The sequence below is a fragment of the Falco naumanni genome, chromosome 4, assembly GCF_017639655.2.
Source record: "Falco naumanni isolate bFalNau1 chromosome 4, bFalNau1.pat, whole genome shotgun sequence".
Taxonomy (NCBI): Eukaryota; Metazoa; Chordata; class Aves; order Falconiformes; family Falconidae; genus Falco; species Falco naumanni.
This window is the reverse complement of record NC_054057.1, coordinates 10,689,987-10,702,698: the sequence shown is the minus strand read 5'-3', so window position 1 is coordinate 10,702,698 and position 12,712 is coordinate 10,689,987. Positions and strand designations below refer to the sequence as shown.

Genomic DNA, 12,712 nt, shown 5'->3' with positions numbered 1-12,712 from the left:
GAATAAGATTCTTTGCTGCTTGAAATTATAAAGCATTTAGAGATGTGCTTCTTGTTTTAGTAGCAGAAAAGGCATTCTCGGTGGGGCTGAGGCTGTCACTGCAGATTAAAAAAGCCCTGGGAAACAACTGATTAACAGAAAGAAAATGAGTGCAAAGCCCCTGTGTCTCTGTATTGAGCTTGTACAGGGGAATACAACTTTGCTCGGCAGTTGTCGGTAGAGGATCACCTTTGAAACTGACATTTTATCAAAGCACTGTAGTGGAGAGCTATAATAGTAATACTGCACTTTTGTTTTTACTTTGTTCTCAATTGTGATAAAAGTAAAACACTCAACTTTTCATAAATGAGCACTGAGGAAGCAAGATAAAAGGCAGAAAAAGATTTGAGTTAGATTGACTGAAACTGTTCCAACTATTTTTCATGTTTTATTAACTGTTTTTAACAAAGTGTTTCAAACTGGAAACAGAAAATTGCTTTTTTAAAATGCTTCAAACTTAAATGCTTTTTTAAAAAAATGGAATCTGGGTCTTGGTCAGAACTTCCCTCTGCAAAGTTCCTAGCCCGATAAGTCACGTGTACTGCAACAGGAAAAGATTTCCCTGAAAAATCCCACCTCCCAAGTTCAAACATACTGACTGATATGTTGTTCTACTCTTCACATTAGCAAAGTATAAAGTAATGGTACTTTGTGAAGCAAATTAATCCTCCCTCTTTTTTTATCATAGCCCCTAGTCTAACTCTGTGGTGTGCTGAATGCCTTCAGGTCTGAATTAGTAGCAATGGCAGGCTGCATGTTGTCAGTTCAAGCTCTTCCAGTATATGCTGGTGCTGCTGAGACAGTAAAACTCAGAGTGCGTTTGGTAGGAGCTGTTATGTCTCTTGTCTCATCAGCATCTTGATTTTCTGCGCTGCTATGCACTGGCCGCAGCTGTGCAAACCCACTGAAAGCCACAAGCTTGCTCCAGAAGTCTCCCAGATAGAGCTGGTGTGTACAGCTGTGTCCAAGGGGATAATCTGAACCTCACTCTGTGTGGTTATATGCAAGGAGAAGGAGACTGAGGTTTTTGGGCAAAACCACAAATATACAGTGACATCTCCCACAGACACTGATCTGCACTTAGGAGTAAAACCATTCTTGGGTCTTAGCCTGGTTCAGCCACTGGGGCTGGGGCAGGAGCTGCAGTGGGGCACTGTCGGGTGGTGGGTCCCAGCCTCAGATCAGGCTGCATGGAGGAGTGCATCTCTGCTATTCCCAGTCACCTAAGGAAAGATGAAATTGCTTCCTTGTTTTTCCTTTTGGGGAAGAAAAAAAAACCCAGCTTGAAGGAGCTTTTTATTCTTTTTACTATTTGTAGAATGGCTTCATCTTCATGTGGCAGCATTCGTGTGCGTCTAGTGCCTGTCAGTAACATAAAGAGGGTGGTAGCAGCTACGTGGCCACTTTGAGCAGTGTTTTCAATGAGACATCTGCCACAAAGCAAAAACCTGTGCTCTGCAGAAGAACGTTGGTGCAGATGGCACCAAGTACCACATATACACAGAGGCCACATTCCCCTGTCCCAAACAGTAATCAGGTAATGTGCTTAAGATAATATATAAATTCAGATAAAAGCCAGCTAGGTAGACTGCAGAAAATACTTTAGCTGGACAGGATCGCTGTATACACAGTCAGTTGAAGTTATTCATACTTTCCCAGAGTTCATCCCAGAGTGCTGCAGTGACTGTCATCCTTTGGTGTGTGGGGATCAGAAAGGGGAGAATTCAGAGTGATTTCATAGATTTGGAGCTGAATTCAAGGCAGAAAAGCGACTACAGAGCTAACTATTTCCAGAACCGAAGTTTTGTGATATTTAGTTCCATTGACTTAAGTGGGGCTGTAAGGTATGGATGAAATCTTTTACCTACAAAATGTCTTAGCTGAATTGGTCCTGATGGTGAAACTAATTTGTTCTGTTGTGTGTATCACCACAAGTGAAATGAAATAAATAAGCTGTAAACCAAGGTACTGCAGTTGAACAGGCATGGATAGAGGTAGGGTACAGCATCAGTCTTGATTTTAGAGTACTTTAAAAGTGCTGCTGCTGACAGGACAGTATCTATTCAGATCAGCTAAACCGCTGTTAAAGAATATAAATATTAGAGTGGTGGCAACTACATATTTCAAAAGAAATTTCTTTCATTCTGCAAAATACAAACGTTTTCCTTTCTGTGGGCAGAGTCAACTGCAGTTTGAGTTTATGCTGGTAGTAGCCCCGTGGGTCCCATGAATTAAATCCCAGGCTGAGTAGTGATGTCATTCCCTCAGTTCCTTTTTAATCTCCTTTTTGTGCTGAGAGCAGCCATCTGTCCCCCTCCAAACAATGACGGAAGCAGCTGTGCATGGTGTGCCATCAGGAACAAAAGCCACTGCTTCATACCAGAGGGCAGTGGGCTGCAGGTTGCAGCGAATTATAAGATAACAGGGTCAAATGACACCTGTACAGAAAAATACAACTAGGATTATACAGCCTTTATGTGTTCATTCAGTGGCAGAGAATTGGGGTCAGTCTTTGAGGTTTTCTCTAGTGGCCATGGGAATGTATATGTGTTTTCAAGGACAGCCACGGTGGTACTTACCCATGGAGTAGTAGAGTAACAAAATCAGCTTCAAGCAGCAGGCCAAGCAAATACAGCATAAAACAATTCTTTCAAAGGGAAAATAAACGAACTTGGATACATTCTGGTACTTTATACAAGTTCAAAGATTGTGATCTCAAGTGGTTTGCGTATCCTATAACATGTCCTTATAAAAGCGCACTGAACCATGCTTTTCATGTGCATTCTGCAGCACACAGTAGTTCCCTTGCTGCTTTGTGGGAAAAAGGAAGCTGAACGAGGGCCGAGTGCTGCTCAGAAGCCTTATCCAGGAGAAGCTGGTTATGCTTTGAGCTGCTTTTTCTGCAGGGTGAGCTGGAAGGAGCTGGAGGAGGGGACCTACTGCACAGGGTTAAATAGCCCATTCCTTCGGGTGGCTTTCTACCTTTCAGCAAGTCATGCTAGTCCTGTCCCAACTATTCTTTTTTGTGTGCTGGGTCCACAAGGAGAACAGAAGCTGACAGAGGTTTAAGCTATAGGAAACCTTCTTATATGCTAAGGGGGAACATAATACATGGGGTAAAGTTCGTGCTTATAATGAAATAGGTAAGTGATCACAGAACCTCCTGTCTTTTTAACCCCACATCACTTTTGTCTGCATGAATTCCTGCTCTGTTTCTAAGCAAACATGCATTTTGAAGCCATTAGTCAGAGGTATACCAGGGGTCACACAGCCTTACCACTTCTTTTGGGATGACAGTCCAGGATTTGACCCTGTCTTTCATGAACAGGGTGACATTCCTTGAAGCTTAATGGGACAGAAGCACATATTTCACAAATGGGTAAGCTGTAAACACTGTAAACACAGGGGAACACATCCTGGGACACAGAGCTATTCATGGATGTACAGCTGAGCCCAGATGAGCTGTAAGACAGCCATGGCTGGCCCAGCACCAAAACCAGTGATCCCTGCCATGCCACAGCTCCACTTACGCACATGGAAAATGGTTCCTTATTGCCCTCTTTTCTTTTTTTTTTTTCCCATGCAATTCTTTAGGGATTCTGAAATAGAAGTTCACAGTCATAAAGTACAGCATCTTTGTAAAACTTGCATTTCTCCTTTTTTTTGGTGAAGTGCAATGGCTTAGGCTTGTTTAAAAGTATTCTTTCAACTTGAAAACTTGTATTCTTATTTGCTAATTGGTACATCCTGTCCTAAATGGTATGAATAACTCCTTTCACCTTAGATTGTCTACCTAGTTTATATGTTTTTACAGGAAGAAGTCACAAGATGCTACAGTAAAAGGGGACAGAGATATTACTAATGATGGAAAACACATGATTGCATTTCTAGGTCCTTGTATTGTGTAGTTTACCTGAAGATGTTGTGACTGCTGAGCAGCAGTGTAGCTCAGTCATGCTGTTTGTAAGTTTGAGACTGAAACTTCAAAGAGTTCGTTCTCACCACCCAGAAACTGCCAAAACTAGAGAAAAATCCTGTTTGCTGCTTGATAATGATATTGGCACAGTCCTTCTTGCAAATAGCTTATCTCCCCATCTCCATGCTAAATGAACAGAGCATTACACCATTGAGAATCCATTCCTGAACTGTTACTGTCCAGGAACAATTTTATAAATTACCTTTTAGGCAAGATGACCACTGGTTCAGGAGTCACTGGTTCACAAATTATTTGTTCTCTTCCACTTCCAGAAATTACTTCTTTAACCCACATTAAAGTCTCTTGTTTTAAACTGGCTTGAGCTGGGGCAAAACTTAGGGCGCTGCTGTTGGTTCCCGAGACTGCCACAGCATACTTTACATTCTGGCAGCTCTCTGGTGTTGCTTTACAGCCCCTCCAGAGATCAGCTGGCTCGGCTGAGAGGTTAGTGGCTCCGAACACAAATGCCATTGCTGTCTGACTCTGTGGTTTCTGGGAAACTTTCCTGAAGCCTGTTTTCCTCCACGTTTTGTCATAATCCCAGGAGGGGTGGATTTTTGCTTCTCTATATGAACAGAATCTCTGACTGTGGTCCCTAAGATTCAGCCTAGAGCATATGTTGCAATGCTGAGTTGGTCTCACTCTTGAGAAACTTTTACTCCCACCAGCATATAGTATCAGAACTCAAAAGTGAGAAACAGAAGAACTTTCTGTGGTTTATTTTTTTGTATTGCATTTATTTTTGTTGTGTTAAGTTTTACTGTGTTGAGAGCAGACAGCCAGTTACTGTGCTGCTTTGAGATAACACCTGGCTCTAGGGTGTAGTAGCATCTGAGACAGAGAAATAAGAATTATCCCCAAAGTGAGGAAGTAAGTGTTTGTGTACAGTGCTATGTATGCATTTGGGTGTGTAATGAGGCATACGTCAAACATCCAGGCCTTATGCCCACCAGCTATACAACATAGTAGCTGTGTAACACTGGGATTCATTATCAAGCTCATTCATTTGATTAAACAGACTTAATGCAGTCTCACCAAACATGGTCCTCAGTTTAACCCTGTGATTGAGCATGGCAATCAACCAGCTCCTTCAATGCACAAGCAGTTATGGTTAATGACAACCCCACACTAGCAAGGCGAAAGGCCCCAAGGGCAGGACTGCTGCACTCTAGGTGCCTCTAGCCCCTTTCCCATCCTTTCAAGGACCCTGCGCCTCAAGCCCAGGCTTCTCCTTTCTCAGAAGGGACATTCTTGCCTTCTTCTCTTTCCCCAGATGGGGAAGTAAGCATGTTAACTTCTCCACTTCATTGTGGTGGCTCAGCAGGTTTGGCTCTAGTTCAAGCTCTGCAGTCTCCTTGCAAGGCAATGATGGTTTTAATCGATGGCAAGCTGGCCTTCCTAAACAAAGTGCTGTTTCTTCAGAAAGCAAGAGCTTCATAGTGAAAATGTAGAAAGATGAACAGGTCATGTACTTGTATAGCTCTCGTGGTGCTGAGGTGGCATCTGCTGGGGGTCTGGATAAAAACTTTAATATTTAGGATATTTTTTAAAATCTCTGTCTCTTGACTAATAGTCCCATATATTGCAGAAAGCACGAGTCACTTCCCTCTTAATTTGGAGAGGCCATTGTATATCATATTAAGTTCATTATGTTGCTAGGCTATTTCCTCTGTGGGTGAAATGTCAACATACTGGCAACCTATTAGCATCAGAAATTTGTATTAATTACAGACTAATTCCTCCATAGTTATACTTCTTGAAAAAGTTAATCCAGTGAGCCCAGAGAAACCTATAAAGGTTACATGCAGCTGTATAACAAATGATACAGTAAACTGGGTATTCCGTGTTTCCAGAGCAGGAGTCTTAGCCAGGTCTAAAGTATGGGAAGTATTGACAACCAAAACAAAGTACACTTATTATTAAATGATTACTGATAGATACGGTTGAGGCTGATTCCTTACTTCATTTATTCTAAAATTGAATAGATAGTAGAAAAATAGAAATAGAAAAGAGTTCAGGGAGATAGTAATCTTAACTAATTTTTAATATCTTAAAGTAAGCAATCTGTTTCTACCTGAATCATCTAATTTCCTTATATGATCCATAAATGAACTGCAAGAAGGCAATTCAATCTCACCCATTTTAAACTTGATCTGTCTTAGAAAAGGATGAATCACTGTCTGGAAGTTTCTAGTTTTCTCCTTTGGCTACAAAGAGACATCAGTTTACTGTTTTAGGTTAGACACCTGCTGTCCGTCCGTCCGTCTGTCTGTCTGTCCATCCGTCCAACCATTCTATCCTTAAATGTCCATTTGTTAGAAAAATAGTCTGTTAGTTTTGTTGTCAACACAAACAATATAATTGACAGAATAATGGGATCATTGCAGATTTTTTACAAATATCAGGATTAATATTATGTCTGAATATTTGTTTGCCTACAGATCAGTTGTTGTCATAGATGTGCCTTAATTGATAGCTGTGATAACAATATTCATTCACATACACTGTAGTCAGTCAGTCAGTCAAATTCAGTTAATCACGTGTTGCATCCACACAGAGAAAAAGAAGTAATTCATAAATAAATTCAGTGCAGTTTCCCTAAGAAAGCCCTATCTGCAGATGAAGTAGCTCCTGACTGCCCCACCACAGGGGACCTGGTGCTCTTCTTCCTTTGTGGCAGCAGAAATGGCAGCAGCGTCTGGCTCTGCTCTCATCTGCCCCACTTAGCCCTCATGTCCCCACTCTTTCATCCCTCTGCTAACGTTTGGGTCATGAATATTAGGCGCAGAGGAGAGGATCACAAACTTGGCCAGGAAAACACCATTAATAACCTTGACAAGTATGGAGATGGATTGGGAAGGATAAAGGAGAGAGTGGGAGGAAAGGAAGTTGAGGCAGTAAGTAGGCTAGACCTGCTGGTACCGTGTTAATCTCTACAGGGTTATTTGAGGGAATCGCTGAATTAGTTCATACTATACCTAGATTCTTTCCTTATTTCTGGACTCTTTCTTCCTTGATACTGGCATGGTATTTGTAACACAATGCATATTTATTATGGTTTACAAAAATAAGAAATCAAAATACTATTTCAGATATATTAAATAGAATGGTGGATGTGAAATAGATAGCCTAATGCATTGATACAATTGCCTGACAGTATAAAAGGTTTTTTTATTTTTTAATTGGAGATGGCTATGTAATTGCATACCACTTAATGTAACCTCCAGTTGTTGTTCCAAAATAGACACTAGTTTATTATATTAATACTCTATAAGAGGCTTACAACAACTATTATTTTCATAATAGTCTCTCTTGTGACTTCCTGATTCTACAGCATTTCACCTTTGGCTGTTGTATTGTTTGGTTCACTACATTGTTTTGAGAAAAATAATCATGATGCGTACAGAAAAATCTCTTTGAGAAGGATTTAGAAAGAGGATCTGAAGTTTAAGGGGGATTGTATTTCCATTTGCTGTAGGTAAATTGTGTCTTTTATCTGTGGGGGAGGGGACCGAATACTGTGTCATTGCATCTAAAATGACAACGGGTCACTGCGATGCTAATAAACAGGCAAACACACTAACTTATGAGAGTTCTGAAGATTAAAATTTTAATAACTTTAACTTCAGAGTCTTTATTACAGGAGGAGTCCTAAATGAGCGGTTCCTTTTGCCCTGAAATGGGTTATCCTTAGAAGAGAGGGAAGAGAGGTGTGGCTGGCAGTGATGGAAGCGCACCCACGCTCTCCAGAATAGGAGCCCAGTGTAGGTAATCTCCTGCCATAAACACTTATGCCTATTGTTAACAGCTCCTCAGGCTCATGATTTGCAGAGGAACTGATGGTTATTAAAAACAAGAAAGCTGAAACTCTTAAGGAGTAAAAAGCAAAACTATAGGTATATCTGAATCCTTTAAAAAAAACTCATTGCTTTTTTTTTTTTTTTTTTAATGACAATGTCCAGGTTACTGGCCTCCAGCTCACCTGAAAGGAAGTTTTGTGCTGGAAATGAGAGACTTTTTATTATGAATATGTTGGGACCTGTGTTTGGGGGAGACTCTCAGCGATTGCAGCTGGAGTGCTGTTAATCAGAGGAGGTCTACAAGTATTTTTGTTTATTTTTGATTCTTTGGGAGCAAGTAGATTGGGTTCCCCCAAAAAGCAAACCAGAGAGCAGCAGCAGCTCAGTTTCTGTGTGGTCTGACTCCTTTCCTTCTAACACCAAGCTTTTTGTTGTGGAGTTTTCTGGCCAAGCTCACCTCTGCAGTGTCCGTTCACCTAATTGATGTCAAAGAAACTTCCTGCCAGAGGGAGAGTTTCTTAGGAAAGTGGGGTTTGCAAGATTAGGTTGGCAAGTGCCACTCTGCAGGCATCATGCTCTGCTTCATGTTCACTACGTTTTCTGCTTGGAGCTTGTTTCCTCCCACTGTTTCAGCAGCACTGAAGCCTTTTAATGGCAGCTGCTGGTGGTATGGCAGTGGGAGGCACAGGCTGGCAGCATTGTGGTATGGCAGACCTTTGGCTGACTAGCCTCCGCCACCACTTCCCCTCCATGCCCTGTGTTTTGCTAAGAGCTGGCTTCTTTGGCATTGTCTCCTGAGCACATCGTGGGAAGAGCGCTGTGGGAGAAAACCAGAAAAAAACCAATAGATGCAAGATTCCGGCACCATGTGTCATCTCCACGGCGTGTTTGCAATTGAATAAACATAATCTGTCTGATGTTACCGAGTATGCCGTGCCTGCGAGGAAACAGGACTCTCTTTGACCTATGACTGTATCTATGTGCAGAGTTCAGTATATTTAGTTAAAGATCACTCATGGATTTGTCACAATTCCTCATCACGGAGCGATCTCCCTTTCACTTGTGTTGTCGTCCAAGGAGACGTGCCCATGCGGCTCCTCCACTTGCTGTAGCAGTGCCCGTCAGCAAGTAAAGCGGGAGCCAAAGGCCTGCCACTCAGTACCCTCTCCCTGCCAGCCAGGGGTGGGCACGGTGGTGGCAGGAGGGCAAGAGCCATCACTCCTGCAGTGTCCCTTCCTGCCACACTGGAGCTGGCATGGGGGAGCTGGGCGGCATGCTGTGAAGTTCCCCTGCTGCTTGCATCCAGTGAGTACTCAACACTGCCCACACGACTACAGCAGAAATCATGCCACATGTACAAAACCAAAAGCTTTTCATACTACAATTTGTTCTTTCCTAGCCCTGAGGCCTTTGTTAGCAAACAAGACGCCAGTCTTTGAGGGGAGAGACAATGGTGTGGTTCAGCGCACTTTGCAAAGGCATGCTGGAAATTGTGCAACAGCTGAGTCACCCTCTCTTCCCCCCCTACTTTTAAATATGTTATCCTGTTCAGTTACATTTATTTTGCTGTAAATGCCCAGTTTGATATACAGCACATGTGTTTTACAGAAAGACTAGTGAACTAGAATCACATGTTATGCAGAAATCCTTTGGTCTGAAAATGCAGACAACCTGTATTTGTCTTTCAGCCTTCACTAGCTTAGATGTTTGGTGACAACTAGCAATAATACTTTTAACCACCAGCGTTCTCCTCCTTAGCTGCAGGCTAACTTGCTAACTTGATCAAGAGACGCTCTTTGAATGTGTTGATACCACATGCAGTAAATTTTGTATTAAGTAAAAGAGAAGAGCACTGGGATTGACCTATGGTATCAGTGTGTTGGAACTAGTTGCTGCTGAGAATTTATTACGGCTGCTGTTTGCATTATATTTAGAGAGAGAAAGGGTTATATACGTGGTCCAGCTCATATGTTTTACAGCACCGTTTAGACACCAAACCTGGTAGGGCTTTGTATGATTAAGATTCTTAAGGATGCACTCACTGTTGCCTTCTGTACACATCCTGTGTTTGCAAGGGATCCCATTAAACAACTGTCTAAACAGGGCCCAAGCAAGGCAGAAAAAAGCAACCTAGGGGATAAATAAAATTTCATATATGATAAACAGTAAGTACTGATCTGCCTTAGTCATATGAACTGGTCTGGCTGAGTTGTCCTCCTCCAAGTCTATTAAGCTCAGTGCTTCTGTGCAAACACTCAGAGTTTCCATCAAATACAGTACTGTATGTCTGATCCCAGGATGACACTCTGATATTCCAAAAATAGCTTAATAAATAGAAATTCCAAGATGTATCATCATAAGCCTGTAGCTTGAGTATCAAATCTGCCATGTTATGTAAAAAAAATATTGGTTATATAATGGGATTTTTATCAGTCTAGTGACAAATACAAATATTAGAGCATTATTAGGAAACTGACCTCTCTCTGACTTTGGATCTGTTAGGCTGGAAGTCAAAGAGAAAGTAGCTTATGTATATAGGGGGATTTAGATGCTGTAGCTTCAGAGGTGTCTAATGACTTAGACCTAGTTTGGTGGTTTTGTTCCAGATAAATGTACATACATTTAAAATGGTACTGAGGAAAGAAACTGGAGTGTGGTAAGAACTTCAAGCTGCTCCAGAGTTTCCTTCCTGATGGCCCCAAACTGAAGCCATTGCCACTGCTGGGGTCAGAAGTGGCATGTACTCCTCATCTCTTGAAATACATTGAGAGTGAGCTGGGGAACTGTAGTTTGTCTTTATCTGCTGGAAAGCAGATAAAGGTCCTGAGCTAGCAGAAATTGGGACTCAGTAGTGGGAGGACATATGGAAAAGCAGCAGGGATTTCCTCCAGGCAGAGCAATGTTCATACATACATTACAGCCAGTTGTCACAGCGGTCAGGTAACAGTGCCAAGCCCTGGGGAAAGGCCAGGCAGGCAGCAACTGCTCGAGGAGCAATGGGGTTGTGTGGAAGTCTTCCCTACCAGGGAGCAGAAGCTTTGAGTGTGGGAGCATGGATAAAGAGACGCTGTGAGTTACCTGGAAAAGAAAAAATTTAGGTATGCTATACATAGAAGTAAGTGCATCATTTTATAACTGAGAAGCTGATTTTGCAGGTTGCACAGCTTCTTGAAAACCCTAAGTAGGGCACTATCTGAAATTGCATGGCCTGATGTTACTGATGGCTGACCATCTGTCCCCATGGGCTTTCAAATCAGGAGAGCATCGCTATTACTAAGAGCAGGCAGTCTATATGGTGGGGGGTTTAGTAAGTGAATTAGATGAACCTTTTTGACTTTTCAGCCTGACGTAAAAGCAGACTGAAAAAAAACAGAGGCAAGTTCAACTTCACAAGTTAACAGAAGTGAATTAAATACTTTAATTTCACCTGTTTTCTGGGTAAATTGAAGTGAGGCAGACTATAAAAGGCTGATGTGGTCTCTAGTGTCTCTAGTTCAAAGAGGCAGTTTTGCTAGTATTGCTGATGGCCCCGCAGTTTGCTCTGTTGCATTAGCCACACCTTAGAGAATGAAATCTCACAGTGCCATGCTCAGCAGGTAACTCCTATCCTCTTCTTATGGGTGGAGAATGGGCATACTCACTAAGGAAGCAGGAATGGGGAGCTGGAGAGAGGGAAGCCAGTGGGAAGGGGGCGCTGAATGTGCTTCCCAGGGGATGCTCAGTGTCACACATCTTCTGTGTCCTGGGACAGGGAACTGCCGGCCTGTGAAGAAGTGAATCAAGGTCCTCAAAGTAGCACTGCAAGCTGTAGCACAGACTGGTCAGGGTCCAGATCCATCCTGTCCCTGGGCTCTATTTAGAAATCAATTTCTGCCCCTTCCCCCCCTCCCCCTAAGTCTATAGAGGCATGTAAGCGGAGCAGAGACGACTGCTGATGCTACCATGCAGACCGTGTTCTGCAATCAGGGCTGTGCGCATGGGCGTCCTACATCTGTGTGAAGCTCCCCTGCTGCCTTCACTCGAGCACGGCACAGGGCTCGGGGGGCTTCCTAGCCTGCATCATCCTAGCTGGGCTTTCGACTTCCCCTGACAGTGAGCTAGTTCCATGCTACCACGTGCACACTGACAAAATGCTCTAGTTTAATAGATGGCATAAAAGTGCTATTAATGCTTGGAGTGCGGCTGGATTTTTCCCCTCGTACAGGATATCGGGGTAGGGGGTGGGGTGGGGTGGGGGGTGGGAGTAGGGGGTGGTCAGTGGGGAGATATTTAGCCCTGTAAGATTAAACAATCATCATGGGTTTAAGGGCTTAATCTGCTGGCATGCAGGCTGCTGGCTGATAAGTCTCTGAGTCTGAGTATAATTGGATGCAGCATCAGATTCAGTTGTGTGGGCTTTCCTGGGGCTTTTTGTTTGTTTGTTCATTTTTAACACACTGCGGAGTTGAAGCAATCTGTTCCTGGAAATGCCTTTGGGCATGAAGCTGTAACACTGTTCCCTCGCCGGCCGGCCGGCATTTCAGCAGCACCTAGCTGGAGACCACCGCTCAGGGAGGGTGGGGGTGGTGGTGGGGGTTGCTCAGTGTATGAATTCGGGCTATTGTTCAAGACACACATCTGCCTTAAGAAATCACACGGCACAGGCCGTTACTTATTCAGATGCAGAAGCTCCTTCCATCCCACAAGACGGCCCATTCAAGTCACATGCCAGAGGTCTCAGCAGAATGGGCTGCAGCTGCTTCAAATCTGCTGTCTAACATCAGAAGCAGTTGGACAAACTGTACTGTACTGACTGCAGTCAGGCTCCCGGGTGCCGAGGAAGACAGGGAAAAGATTTGGGATCCCAGCGCTATGTTCTCAGAGGATCTGTGGCTGGAAAATGACAAAAACTGTGCTG

General features: G+C 43.1%; 1 protein-coding gene across 3 annotated transcripts in view; it reads left to right on the top strand.

Moving 5' to 3' along the window:
• Nucleotides 1-12,712, top strand: part of CHN2 (chimerin 2) — a 163,254-nt gene that overhangs the window by 124,742 nt on the left and 25,800 nt on the right. The gene's annotated exons all lie outside the window — the stretch shown is intronic.